A 15,864-nucleotide genomic window follows, 5' to 3' on the forward strand; every position below is an offset into this window, starting at 1 on the left:
GTCAAAGTGTTTCATATGCATCATACTAGCAAGTATTTGTCGATTTATCTTTACTGCCAACAGGGTTATTTTTGTGGCTGAATGCCTGAGTGATGAATCCATTGCTTTCAAAGACCTTTTTTTTTTTTTTTCTGAACACAGCTATTTTAAATTAATTTTAAAAACCCCACAAAGACCAGGAAATTGTCATGGAAAATATTACATCATAAAAACTGGTAGCAACAAATGTGGTTATTGTTTTTAGTCTTTTCTTTCCCCACTTTTTTTTGGGGGGGAACAGAGAGAAATTGAGAGGGATGGGGGAAATCGATAGGGAGAGAGAGAAAAAAGTGAGACATACAGCCCTGCTTCACCCCCCACGCAAGTGGGGACCAGGAGTTTGACTGAACCTGAGTCCTTGCTTATGGTAACGTGTGCAGTTAGCCCGCTGGGTAATTATTTTCTTGTCACTTTTTCACTGGGGTTTTGTCACTCTTGGCTGACTGTGTTTACTCAGGCAGACAGACAGAGAGAGAGAGAGAGAGAGAGAGAGAGCGAGCAAACGAGAGAGTGCCAAAGCTTCCTCCAATGTTGTAGGGGCCAAGTCCCACAGTGCCAAAGCTTCCTCCAATGTTGTAGGGGCCAAGGTTGAAACTGGGTCTTGGGCTAGGGAGAGAGGAGTGTCTGTGCAAAATTGTCATGCCTGAGATTTTGAGGTCCCAGATTCAATCTCCAGCACCACAGTAAGCCAGTGTTTTGGATTCTCTCTCCTCTCTCTCTCCTTATTAAAGAAGTAAATAAAAAATATTTTGAAAAAAGAAACAGTCTTGTGCATGGCAAACCAGGAGTACTAACCAGGTAAGGCAAGTGTTTGTTCATGTGGTCATTAGGAGTGAAATTGGTGCAGATTCATGGAAGGTTCATTGGCCAATACCTATCATTTTCAAATGAGGATGCTGTTTAAGAGTTCTGCTGTTAGATATATTATAGATGCAGGCACATAGGCAAATGAGGATGCTGTTTAAGAGTTCTGCTGTTAGATATATCATAGATGCAGCCACATAGGCAAATGAGGATGCTGTTTAAGAGTTCTGCTGTTAGATATATCATAGATGCAGCCACATAGGCAAATGAGGATGCTGTTTAAGAGTTCTGCTGTTAGATATATCATAGATGCAGCCACATAGGCAAATGAGGATGCTGTTTAAGAGTTCTGCTGTTAGATATATCATAGATGCAGGCACATAGGCAAATGAGGATGCTGTTTAAGAGTTCTGCTGTTAGATATATCATAGATGCAGCCACATAGGCAAATGAGGATGCTGTTTAAGAGTTCTGCTGTTAGATATATCATAGATGCAGCCACATAGGCAAATGAGGATGCTGTTTAAGAGTTCTGCTGTTAGATATATCATAGATGCAGCCACATAGGCAAATGAGGATGCTGTTTAAGAGTTCTGCTGTTAGATATATCATAGATGCAGCCACATAGGCAAATGAGGATGCTGTTTAAGAGTTCTGCTGTTAGATATATCATAGATGCAGGCACATAGGCAAATGAGGATGCTGTTTAAGAGTTCTGCTGTTAGATATATCATAGATGCAGCCACATAGGCAAATGAGGATGCTGTTTAAGAGTTCTGCTGTTAGATATATCATAGATGCAGCCACATAGGCAAATGAGGATGCTGTTTAAGAGTTCTGCTGTTAGATATATCATAGATGCAGGCACATAGGCAAATGAGGATGCTGTTTAAGAGTTCTGCTGTTAGATATATCATAGATGCAGGCACATAGGCAAATGAGGATGCTGTTTAAGAGTTCTGCTGTTAGATATATCATAGATGCAGGCACATAGGCAAATGAGGATGCTGTTTAAGAGTTCTGCTGTTAGATATATCATAGATGCAGGCACATAGGCAAATGAGGATGCTGTTTAAGAGTTCTGCTGTTAGATATATCATAGATGCAGCCACATAGGCAAATGAGGATGCTGTTTAAGAGTTCTGCTGTTAGATATATCATAGATGCAGCCACATAGGCAAATGAGGATGCTGTTTAAGAGTTCTGCTGTTAGATATATCATAGATGCAGCCACATAGGCAAATGAGGATGCTGTTTAAGAGTTCTGCTGTTAGATATATCATAGATGCAGCCACATAGGCAAATGAGGATGCTGTTTAAGAGTTCTGCTGTTAGATATATCATAGATGCAGCCACATAGGCAAATGAGGATGCTGTTTAAGAGTTCTGCTGTTAGATATATCATAGATGCAGCCACATAGGCAAATGAGGATGCTGTTTAAGAGTTCTGCTGTTAGATATATCATAGATGCAGCCACATAGGCAAATGAGGATGCTGTTTAAGAGTTCTGCTGTTAGATATATCATAGATGCAGCCACATAGGCAAATGAGGATGCTGTTTAAGAGTTCTGCTGTTAGATATATCATAGATGCAGCCACATAGGCAAATGAGGATGCTGTTTAAGAGTTCTGCTGTTAGATATATCATAGATGCAGCCACATAGGCAAATGAGGATGCTGTTTAAGAGTTCTGCTGTTAGATATATCATAGATGCAGCCACATAGGCAAATGAGGATGCTGTTTAAGAGTTCTGCTGTTAGATATATCATAGATGCAGGCACATAGGCAAATGAGGATGCTGTTTAAGAGTTCTGCTGTTAGATATATCATAGATGCAGGCACATAGGCAAATGAGGATGCTGTTTAAGAGTTCTGCTGTTAGATATATCATAGATGCAGGCACATAGGCAAATGAGGATGCTGTTTAAGAGTTCTGCTGTTAGATATATCATAGATGCAGCCACATAGGCAAATGAGGATGCTGTTTAAGAGTTCTGCTGTTAGATATATCATAGATGCAGCCACATAGGCAAATGAGGATGCTGTTTAAGAGTTCTGCTGTTAGATATATCATAGATGCAGGCACATAGGCAAATGAGGATGCTGTTTAAGAGTTCTGCTGTTAGATATATCATAGATGCAGGCACATAGGCAAATGAGGATGCTGTTTAAGAGTTCTGCTGTTAGATATATCATAGATGCAGGCACATAGGCAAATGAGGATGCTGTTTAAGAGTTCTGCTGTTAGATATATCATAGATGCAGGCACATAGGCAAATGAGGATGCTGTTTAAGAGTTCTGCTGTTAGATATATCATAGATGCAGGCACATAGGCAAATGAGGATGCTGTTTAAGAGTTCTGCTGTTAGATATATCATAGATGCAGCCACATAGGCAAATGAGGATGCTGTTTAAGAGTTCTGCTGTTAGATATATCATAGATGCAGGCACATAGGCAAATGAGGATGCTGTTTAAGAGTTCTGCTGTTAGATATATCATAGATGCAGCCACATAGGCAAATGAGGATGCTGTTTAAGAGTTCTGCTGTTAGATATATCATAGATGCAGCCACATAGGCAAATGAGGATGCTGTTTAAGAGTTCTGCTGTTAGATATATCATAGATGCAGCCACATAGGCAAATGAGGATGCTGTTTAAGAGTTCTGCTGTTAGATATATCATAGATGCAGCCACATAGGCAAATGAGGATGCTGTTTAAGAGTTCTGCTGTTAGATATATCATAGATGCAGCCACATAGGCAAATGAGGATGCTGTTTAAGAGTTCTGCTGTTAGATATATCATAGATGCAGCCACATAGGCAAATGAGGATGCTGTTTAAGAGTTCTGCTGTTAGATATATCATAGATGCAGGCACATAGGCAAATGAGGATGCTGTTTAAGAGTTCTGCTGTTAGATATATCATAGATGCAGGCACATAGGCAAATGAGGATGCTGTTTAAGAGTTCTGCTGTTAGATATATCATAGATGCAGGCACATAGGCAAATGAGGATGCTGTTTAAGAGTTCTGCTGTTAGATATATCATAGATGCAGGCACATAGGCAAATGAGGATGCTGTTTAAGAGTTCTGCTGTTAGATATATCATAGATGCAGCCACATAGGCAAATGAGGATGCTGTTTAAGAGTTCTGCTGTTAGATATATCATAGATGCAGCCACATAGGCAAATGAGGATGCTGTTTAAGAGTTCTGCTGTTAGATATATCATAGATGCAGCCACATAGGCAAATGAGGATGCTGTTTAAGAGTTCTGCTGTTAGATATATCATAGATGCAGCCACATAGGCAAATGAGGATGCTGTTTAAGAGTTCTGCTGTTAGATATATCATAGATGCAGCCACATAGGCAAATGAGGATGCTGTTTAAGAGTTCTGCTGTTAGATATATCATAGATGCAGCCACATAGGCAAATGAGGATGCTGTTTAAGAGTTCTGCTGTTAGATATATCATAGATGCAGCCACATAGGCAAATGAGGATGCTGTTTAAGAGTTCTGCTGTTAGATATATCATAGATGCAGCCACATAGGCAAATGAGGATGCTGTTTAAGAGTTCTGCTGTTAGATATATCATAGATGCAGCCACATAGGCAAATGAGGATGCTGTTTAAGAGTTCTGCTGTTAGATATATCATAGATGCAGCCACATAGGCAAATGAGGATGCTGTTTAAGAGTTCTGCTGTTAGATATATCATAGATGCAGCCACATAGGCAAATGAGGATGCTGTTTAAGAGTTCTGCTGTTAGATATATCATAGATGCAGCCACATAGGCAAATGAGGATGCTGTTTAAGAGTTCTGCTGTTAGATATATCATAGATGCAGGCACATAGGCAAATGAGGATGCTGTTTAAGAGTTCTGCTGTTAGATATATCATAGATGCAGGCACATAGGCAAATGAGGATGCTGTTTAAGAGTTCTGCTGTTAGATATATCATAGATGCAGGCACATAGGCAAATGAGGATGCTGTTTAAGAGTTCTGCTGTTAGATATATCATAGATGCAGCCACATAGGCAAATGAGGATGCTGTTTAAGAGTTCTGCTGTTAGATATATCATAGATGCAGGCACATAGGCAAATGAGGATGCTGTTTAAGAGTTCTGCTGTTAGATATATCATAGATGCAGGCACATAGGCAAATGAGGATGCTGTTTAAGAGTTCTGCTGTTAGATATATCATAGATGCAGGCACATAGGCAAATGAGGATGCTGTTTAAGAGTTCTGCTGTTAGATATATCATAGATGCAGCCACATAGGCAAATGAGGATGCTGTTTAAGAGTTCTGCTGTTAGATATATCATAGATGCAGCCACATAGGCAAATGAGGATGCTGTTTAAGAGTTCTGCTGTTAGATATATCATAGATGCAGCCACATAGGCAAATGAGGATGCTGTTTAAGAGTTCTGCTGTTAGATATATCATAGATGCAGCCACATAGGCAAATGAGGATGCTGTTTAAGAGTTCTGCTGTTAGATATATCATAGATGCAGCCACATAGGCAAATGAGGATGCTGTTTAAGAGTTCTGCTGTTAGATATATCATAGATGCAGCCACATAGGCAAATGAGGATGCTGTTTAAGAGTTCTGCTGTTAGATATATCATAGATGCAGCCACATAGGCAAATGAGGATGCTGTTTAAGAGTTCTGCTGTTAGATATATCATAGATGCAGCCACATAGGCAAATGAGGATGCTGTTTAAGAGTTCTGCTGTTAGATATATCATAGATGCAGCCACATAGGCAAATGAGGATGCTGTTTAAGAGTTCTGCTGTTAGATATATCATAGATGCAGCCACATAGGCAAGTGAGGATGCTGTTTAAGAGTTCTGCTGTTAGATATATCATAGATGCAGGCACATAGGCAAGTGAGGATGCTGTTTAAGAGTTCTGCTGTTAGATATATCATAGATGCAGGCACATAGGCAAGTGAGGATGCTGTTTAAGAGTTCTGCTGTTAGATATATCATAGATGCAGCCACATAGGCAAGTGAGGATGCTGTTTAAGAGTTCTGCTGTTAGATATATCATAGATGCAGCCACATAGGCAAGTGAGGATGCTGTTTAAGAGTTCTGCTGTTAGATATATCATAGATGCAGCCACATAGGCAAGTGAGGATGCTGTTTAAGAGTTCTGCTGTTAGATATATCATAGATGCAGCCACATAGGCAAGTGAGGATGCTGTTTAAGAGTTCTGCTGTTAGATATATCATAGATGCAGCCACATAGGCAAGTGAGGATGCTGTTTAAGAGTTCTGCTGTTAGATATATCATAGATGCAGCCACATAGGCAAGTGAGGATGCTGTTTAAGAGTTCTGCTGTTAGATATATCATAGATGCAGCCACATAGGCAAGTGAGGATGCTGTTTAAGAGTTCTGCTGTTAGATATATCATAGATGCAGCCACATAGGCAAGTGAGGATGCTGTTTAAGAGTTCTGCTGTTAGATATATCATAGATGCAGCCACATAGGCAAGTGAGGATGCTGTTTAAGAGTTCTGCTGTTAGATATATCATAGATGCAGCCACATAGGCAAGTGAGGATGCTGTTTAAGAGTTCTGCTGTTAGATATATCATAGATGCAGCCACATAGGCAAGTGAGGATGCTGTTTAAGAGTTCTGCTGTTAGATATATCATAGATGCAGCCACATAGGCAAGTGAGGATGCTGTTTAAGAGTTCTGCTGTTAGATATATCATAGATGCAGCCACATAGGCAAGTGAGGATGCTGTTTAAGAGTTCTGCTGTTAGATATATCATAGATGCAGCCACATAGGCAAGTGAGGATGCTGTTTAAGAGTTCTGCTGTTAGATATATCATAGATGCAGGCACATAGGCAAATCAGGATGCTGTTTAAGAGTTCTGCTGTTAGATATATCATAGATGCAGGCACATAGGCAAATCAGGATGCTGTTTAAGAGTTCTGCTGTTAGATATATCATAGATGCAGGCACATAGGCAAATCAGGATGCTGTTTAAGAGTTCTGCTGTTAGATATATCATAGATGCAGGCACATAGGCAAATCAGGATGCTGTTTAAGAGTTCTGCTGTTAGATATATCATAGATGCAGGCACATAGGCAAATGAGGATGCTGTTTAAGAGTTCTGCTGTTAGATATATCATAGATGCAGGCACATAGGCAAATGAGGATGCTGTTTAAGAGTTCTGCTGTTAGATATATCATAGATGCAGGCACATAGGCAAATCAGGATGCTGTTTAAGAGTTCTGCTGTTAGATATATCATAGATGCAGGCACATAGGCAAATCAGGATGCTGTTTAAGAGTTCTGCTGTTAGATATATCATAGATGCAGGCACATAGGCAAATCAGGATGCTGTTTAAGAGTTCTGCTGTTAGATATATCATAGATGCAGGCACATAGGCAAATCAGGATGCTGTTTAAGAGTTCTGCTGTTAGATATATCATAGATGCAGGCACATAGGCAAATCAGGATGCTGTTTAAGAGTTCTGCTGTTAGATATATTATATGTTAGATATAGATGCAGGCACATAGGCGTAAGTATAAGAATCTTATTACAGTATTATTATGATAACAAAACATCAAAAACAAACTGCACGACTATCAGTAGGGTACTAGACAATTACAATACACCACACAATGGACTGTAATTCAACAGTAATAGGTAGAAGGGTGTGTGTGTGAGAGAGAGAGAGAGAGAGAGAGAGAGACAGAGAGAGAGAGTTTTAAGAAAAGACTATTGTTCTGTAAGTGGAAAAAAAAGGTACAAAGAGTTAGAAAATACATAGTCCTCTATTCTTTCTTCTTAGTTTATTTTGGCATGACTCATACCCCAATCTATTACACATGTAGTTACAGAGTGTAAATCATGACACTAGTGCTGAGAGACCTAGCCTTGCTTTCCTTCAAGTCGCCTCAGCAGAAAATCTTCTCTCTTATTCCAAAAGACACAAGGCTCCCAGTTCAGTCCCTGATACTGTGTGTAGTGAAGCATTCTGGCTCCTCTCTCTCTCTCTCTCTCTCTCTCTCTCTTTCTGTTGTGAAACTTTTTCTAGCTCCTGTTAAAATAGCAGGCACCACTGGGCACTCCTTTTGACCTAGTGAGACAGTGGAAAAGTTACAGTGACATTAAGTTTAGCCAAGAAATCATGGGTCTTGTAAGCACACCTGTCGAGGTTGCTGGCACTTCCTTGTGCTTTTCTCCAAGGCAAACAGGCGGTATGAGTCACTGTTCTTCTGGGCCAAGACCTTTCCTCCTGGCTTTCAGAGGACATCCTCGGTTGGGCACCATACCCAACCTCTCTCTCCCTCCTGCCTCCTTTTCTGAAGCCTCCTGCTAAGGGACCACCACCAGCCCACCTCATTGTCTCTGGTACCTCTCTATGGACATCAAATGTCCATGCTCAGCCATGGTGCTTTGTAGGGACCTGTACTTTGCATCCCTGTTCAAACCTCCTCTGCCCAGTTTTTGCTGCTTAGTAAAGCATGGGGGATCCAAAATGGAGACCTCATCTGCTATATCCGTGCCTTTAGGCTCCTGATTATTAAACAATTTGTTCTGCTTTATATCCTAAGGCTATTCCAGACACCAAGTTGCAGATGCTACTATAACACCAACCTGACTCCCCCGGGCTGATGACCTCACCAGTCCTGGAACCCCACCTTCCCGAAGCCCTGCCCCACTAGGAAAAGATAGAAACAGGCTGGGAGTATGGATCAGCCACCCATGTTCAGTGGGGAAGCAACTACAGAAGCCAGACCTTCCACCTTCTGCATCCCACAATGACCCTGCGTCCATACTCCCACTGGGTTAAAGAACAGGAAAGCTGTCAGGGGAGGGGATGGGACATGGGACTCTGGTGGTGGGAAATGTGTGAGATCTTACCCTCTTATCCTATGGTCTTGTTGATATTTTCTATTTTTTTTATTTTATAAATAGATTAAAGAAATAAATAAAAGGAAAGGATGAGTGGAGGGGAGAAGCTGCAGACTCACCCCTATTTGCAATGGAAATGTCCTAGCCCTTTTGCACCTATGTTGCTGTTTTCTTCTTAAGCAACATTATAACACTCATCTAGTGTCTGCACTGACTGAGTATTTTATCTATTGCATTAGCTGAAAAGCAAGGTGAAGGGGCCGGATGGTGGCACACCTGGTTGAACGCACATGTTACAGTGCACAAGGGTTTGAGCCACTAGTCCCCAACAACAAGGGGAAAGCTTTGCAAGTGGTGAGCAGTACTGCAGGCTGTCTCTACCCAATAAATACATAAAGTTAAAAAAAAAAGTAAATGTCCCAAACGGTTTGAACTGTAAGTCTCTCCCCATTCCTTTCTCCCATAACAGGACGAGAATTTAGCCAGGATTATCCAAGTGGGCCCAATCTACTGTCAAGAATTCTTAAATCGTAGACTCTTCCTGTTGGGCAGTACGCCAGCTTCCCCCTGCTTATCCCTGCGGTCTATCTACATAACCAGTTACCTAGGAACCGCCCTGCCTGCAGGGCACTGGTTTAATCCCCACTGGTTCATGATGCCTTTTTGCTCCGCCCCCTCTCCTAGTCACACCCTGATTTCCACCAGTCTCTTTTTGCTCCACCCTCTTATGTCACATCCTGTTCTACCCTACTTGGCGAGTATATATACAGCTACTCTTCTGTTTTGACACACTGGGGATTGCCTCCCGGCTCCAAGAGTCCCAGAGTCTCTCCTGCTACGCTCTGCACGAGTTTCCTGATCCCTCTCCCACACAGCAAGCAGCCTAGGTTGGCTCCAGTCGAGTTCTCTCCAACCCAGAGAGCACTTGCTGGGGAAGAAGCACCCTCAGGCTATCCCGGCATCTTCCCACCATGTGGGAAGAGTGAGACTTCAACCCACTTGGGTCTTGGTCTTTTGTCTTGTTGTTTTCCCCTTGTAACTGGGGACCAACCCAGAAGACCTCCTGCAGATGCAGGCTGCTTCTCCGCTGCCCAGAGCAGACTAGGACACACTCCAGCCCTCAGCCCCTGCCTCCAGTCCAGTCCTCACTCCTTCAGCACATCCCACTGCATGCTCTAAATTCCACGTGCCAGCAGGCCTCTTTTCTTTCCCCTGGGTACTAGTCTCGAAGAAGCCTACTAAGGCACATGGTTCACGAACATCAACCTCTTTCAAATTCATCATTTGAGAGGAAACATTTGGATCAAGAGGCCAACTGAGCCCAGTTAAGCACAAATAGTACTAAGCGCAAGGACCTGAGCAAGAATCCAAGTTGGAACCCCAGGGTCCCCCGCGGCAGGGGGAGGTTTCACAAGCAGCAAAGCAGGTTTACAGGTGTCTGTCTTTCTCTCCCCCTTGCTGTCTTCCCCTCCCCACAGTTTTGTTTGTTTGTTTGTTTGTTTTGTTTTGTTTTTTGCCTCTAGGGTTATCGCTGGGGCTCGGTGCCTGCACTACGAATCCACTGCTCCTGGAGGCCATGTTTTCCCATTTTGTTGCCCTTGTTGTTGTCGTTATTGTTGCCATTGATGTTGTTATTAGATAGGACAGTGAGAAATCGAGAGCGGAGGGGAGACAGAAAGGAGAGAAAGACACCTGCAGACGTGCTTCACCACTTGCAGAGCAATCCCCTGCAGGTGGGGAGCTGGGGGCTCAAACCTGGATCCTTACACCAGTCCTTGCGCTTAACCTGCTAGGCTACTACCCGACCCCCTCCCTCGATTTTTTAAAATGTTTTTATTTATTTATTATTGGATAGAGACAAAGAGGAATTAAGAGGGGGGAAGAGAGAGAGAGAGACACCTGCAGCCCTGCTTCACCACTTGTGAAGCTTTTCTCCTGAAGGTGGAGACCAGGGGCTTGAACCCGGGTCCTTGCGTGTTGTAATGTGAGTGCTTAACCAGGCACACCACCACTGGCCCCTTTCCTCCCATCTCAGTTTCTCTCTGTCCTGTCCAATACAATGGAAAAAACGGCCACCAGAAGCAGTGGATTCATAGCGCTGTCACTGAATCCCAACGATAACCATGGAGGCAAAGAAAGAGGAGGAGGAAAGGAAGGAAGGAAGGAAGGAAGGAAGGAAGGAAAAAAGGAAGGAGGAAAGAAGGAAGGAGGAAGGAAGGAAGGAAGGAAGGAAGGAAGGAAGGAAGGAGGAAGGAAGGAAGGAAGGAAGGAAGGAAGGAAGGAAGGAAGGAAGATACAAGGTGAAAGGAGCTGGGGACCACAAACAAACAAAGGCAGGTGTCACCAGAAGGGACTCACCCTTGCTGACATCTTGACTTCAGTCCTGTGAGACCTGGTTGGCTTTCCTGCGGATATGGAACTGAGAGAGGACCCCTTCACCTTGTCTTAAGCCACTGGGCTTATGGGACTTGTCATACCATCAAAAGAAAAGAAATCCAAGAGACACAACTACACCCTGGAGCCGTGAACAGAAACAGAGGCACGTTCGCACCTCTCGGCCCCCAGCCCCCACACACACTCCTGTAATCAGTCTCCCTGGTTGATTTCAGAGATCCCCCTGGTTTATTTCCACCCGCCTCACCTGGACTGACATGTGGAGAGGGGAACAAAGGACTGGTTCGCTTTGGCTTGACCCAGGCCCAGGCCCTGCTCGTGAAGCCAGATTGGTCAAGAGCAGCCCTGCAAGAAATGTGGATTCTAGAGAAACATCAGGGGCTCTGCTGGCCAGGGACCAGGCCTCACACTGGGAAACCATTGTTGTAGCCCCGGCAATCAGCCTGGGAGACCCAGGAGGAGGAAGCAGAGTATTTACACTCAGCTCTTCCAGAAGAGCAGCACCTCCACGCCCCACAATGTGCTCCTTGTGGCAGGGGCTCTTCTGAATAGTGTGGAAGGTTCCAACCACTCCCTGCGTGGCCTGAAATAGCCGAGGGCAGCGAGGTGTGATCCCATGTCAGCCAGATCCACTGCACTGGCACTCACTGTTCTGTTACACAACCACTGCCTCACATTTTAGAATTTGTTTTTAGCATCGCTTAAGTACTTAGCAACAAAACCTTGACTCGGGCAGTGCTCAGATTAAGTCAAGTGAATGTGGAAGGCAGAAGGGCCTGGGTTCAAGCCCCTGGTCCCCTCCTGCAGGGGGAAAGCTTCACGAGTGGTGAAGCAGGGCTGCAGGTGTCTCTCTGTCTCTTTTCCTCTTTATCTCCCCTTCCCCTCTCAGTTTCTCTTGGTCTCTACCCAATAATAAATAAATAAAATCGGGGTCGGGCGGTAGCGCAGCGGGTTAGGCGCACGTGGGGTTCCTTCCGGGCGGGGCCAAGCGTGCCCGCGAAACTAACTGGACTGATCCAATTCTCTTGGCGGGGGAGAACTACCCAATGTAAAGCATACAACAGGCAAAGGTTTAAAAATGTGCAGGCCGCCCCTTGCTAAGTCCTCTGTGAGTATATTTCTGACTTCATCTTGTAGAAACACAATTTGGATTCAGATATTCTCCCCGCCACACTCACACACACACACACACACACACACACACACACACACACACACACACACACACACACACACACACTTCACTGGGAGTTAATGATTGTGGAGAGATGAGAGGTTGTACCTATGTACCGACCACTACAGGTCCAACCTCTCATCTCCCTATAATAGGTGTCTGCAAGACACTCTCTCCCCAGACCCAGATTCCTTCCCACCCCTAGGCACCAAGAACCCAGAGTCCCTTACCATTCTTTTATAAACAAAGTTTGTATTATTGTACCTGGTACATAGCTAAAATTTTCTAATGAAAGCTGTAAGGTTTGCTTGTGTCTGCCTGTATGTTTATATGTCTCTATATCTACAAGTGAGTTTTCTACGTCTGGATGATATTACTAAAATTGACTTGTAAAAGAGTTCTGTTTAATTAGCTTAAGGGGGGGGGAGAGTAAGTGTTTATATAAAATAAGACTGGTCTAGCCTTATCCCAATAGTGAGGGGTAGAAACAGGCTGGGGGTATGGATCACCCATGTCCAGTGGAGAACCAATTACAGAAGCCAAACCTTCTACCTTCTGCATCCCATAAAGACCTTTGGTCCATGCTTCCAGAGGGATCAAGAATAGGGAAGCTTCCCATAATGGAGGGGATGGGATACGGAACTCTGGGGGTAGGAATTCTGTGGAATTATACCTATCTTATCCCATAATCTTGTAGATCATTATTAAATCACAAAATAAAAAATGGGTAAAAAATAAAAAAATAAGACTGGTCTGAAAAACTTGTTATTTCTACTAGACATTTAAGAGAACTGAAACTCTTACAGATTCTCAATGTCATCGAACAAGGAGGTGCTGAGGTCTGTTGTGGTGGCGGATGGCTCAAAAGACGACATAGCAACAAGAAATACAGAGGCCTGAAGAGCTGAGGGATGTTGAAGGCCAGGTTTTGGGCGTATTATCTGATGACTAACCCCAAGTGTTGACATAAAAGGATCCAGGTGATTGCATTATCCAAGCAGGTCAAAGGGTGTCTTGGGAGTTAGAACATGCAGGTGAGAACAATTTGGAGTAAGCAGTAGAATGAATTAGCAAAGGGAGAAAATGGAGAACCATATGAATAAAAGATTTAGCTGTCTCGATGGTGAACAAGGACCAGGTTGGCTTTGATTCTTCACCCCTTCAACTGGGGGAATAAGGAGGAAGAAGAGGAGGAGAAGAAGAGAGGTAATTTTTTAAAATTAAATTTAATAATTTGTTGTTCATTATCTTTATTTATTGGATAGAGACAGCCAGAAATCGAGAGGGCAGGGAGAGTTAGAGAGGAAGAGAGACAGAGAGACACCTGCAGCACTGCTTCATCACTTGCGAAGCTTTGCCCCTGCAGGTGGGGACCAGGGGCTCGAACCTGGGTCCTCACGCATTGTAACTTGTGCACTCAACCAGGTACGCCACCACCCGACCGACCCCAGGTGAGAGGTAATTTTTCCACCAACCAAAAATCAATGGGGTTAGGGGATATCTGCTTGACTGAAGGGAGAACAGGAAGGGTTTGCTGTCACCCAGAAGAGAGGTTGTAAGCAGGAGGTGAGAATAAGTGGGCGTTTCCAACTATATCCAACAGCAGTTCTTAGCCTACCACTAAAGAAAGCAAAGTTTGGGTTAGCAAATCTGTAAGTTTTCCTGAATAGATAATATTATCATGGTTCAAGAAAACACTAAATTGGAAGGTTGGACCAGTAAAACAACCCAGAGAGAAGCCTTAACTAAGTGAGCAGAGGACATTAAGATGGAGAAAATACAAGAAAGAAAACCAGAGACACTCCAACTTTGAATATAACACTGTATTGGCATAAACTTTCAAGAGCCAGAACAAAATGGTGGCACTGGAGATTGATATATATATATATAGTTCCAGAGTTTACAATCTCATCTTTAAGAGACCATTTAGAGGGCAAGCAACATTTCAAACAGTAGAGGTAGGAACAAAGATAAGCCCACACTTAGATAGGTAGATATTGCTTAAGCAAGGAGTCATGGTCAAAGCAAATCCCCATGCTTCTCAAGTTAAGTAGTTAAGGAGATGGCCCAGTGGGTAGGGCACTGGGTTGTGTACATGGAGTCCTGGGTTTTATCGCTGACACCACATATAAAAGAGCAGTGCTCTGGCCTCTCCCCAAATAAACACATCTTTAAGAAAAAAGTTAAGACAACCCCCAAATGCCAATGAGACATTCTTAAATAAGGTCCTATGCTTTTAATGGTATCTCTGTTTAATGTGGAGAGAGGGAAAAAAATAAAATAAAATTTTAGCATTTAATCAGAAATAGTTACATAATACATTAGCTTTATTTCCATTGATTTCTGACATCAAGTGTTTTTAAATATCTCTACCTTCATCAGACGGCCCCTTTATTATGTAGTACTAATCACACCAACCAAACTGACATAGTAACTGCTCTCAGAATATAATAACAGACTGTAAGATGAAGTAACTGTAAAATACAGAAGATCCCCCAGGTGGTGGTGCACATGCTACTATGTGCAAGGATCCCAGGTTCGAGCCCCCAGGCCCCAACTGTGGTGGTGGGGGTGCTTCACACGTGATGAAACAGGGCTGCAGGTCTCTCTGTGTCTCTTTGTTTCTCTATCTCCCACCTCTCCTCTCAATTTCTCTTTGTCCTATCAAATATGAGAGGAAAGGGGGAGTCGGGCGATAGCTCAGCAGGTTAAGCACAGGTGGCGCAAAGCACAAGGACCAGCGTAAGGATCCTGGTTTGAGCCCCGGCTCCCCACCTGCAGGGGAGTCGCTTCACAGGCGGTGAAGCAGGTCTGCAGGTGTCTGTCTTTCTCTCCCCCTCTCTGTCTTCCCCTCCTCTCTCCATTTTTCTCTGTCCTATCCAACAACGACAACAATAAAAACAAGGGTAACAAAAAGGGAATAAATAAAAAAAAAAAGAAGAAAGGGAGGAAAAATGGCTTCTGAGAGTGTTGGGTTCATAGTATAAGCTCTGAGCACCATCAGTAACCCTGGTAGCAATTTAAAAAATAATTAAGAAAAATAGAAACCAAAGGACATGAATTTTTACTGTTGACTATAAACCATTAATCCCCCCAATAGATAACAAATAAATTTATTTTTAAAAAACACATAATTCTTAAAAAATAGGATAATCCTGCTTTGGATAAGGTCTTGCTTTACCAGTTCTCAGAGGACAAGGCACAAAAACACTCACATCACAAATCACAAATCTAAGAAAATCTGAAGACAGTAAGTAGATGGTGCATCTGTGGGGGAAAAAAATCACATGGTTCTGGTGCACAGCTTTGCTATCCAAGCAACAAAGTGTCCAATGTAAATTTTATAGCAAATACATTCTCCTTAGGATGTTTTTTTCTTTTTTTTTAAACTTCATTTATTTATTTTCCCTTTTTGTTGCCCTTGTTGTTTGTTATTGACGTAGTCGTTGTTGGATAGGACAGAGAGAAATGGAGAGCGGAGGGGAAGACAGAGAGGGGGAGAGAAAGACAGATACCTGCAGACCTGCTTCACCGCCTGTGATGCGACGCCCCTGC

This window comes from Erinaceus europaeus, chromosome 5 (assembly GCF_950295315.1).
Source record: "Erinaceus europaeus chromosome 5, mEriEur2.1, whole genome shotgun sequence".
Taxonomy (NCBI): domain Eukaryota; kingdom Metazoa; phylum Chordata; class Mammalia; order Eulipotyphla; family Erinaceidae; genus Erinaceus; species Erinaceus europaeus.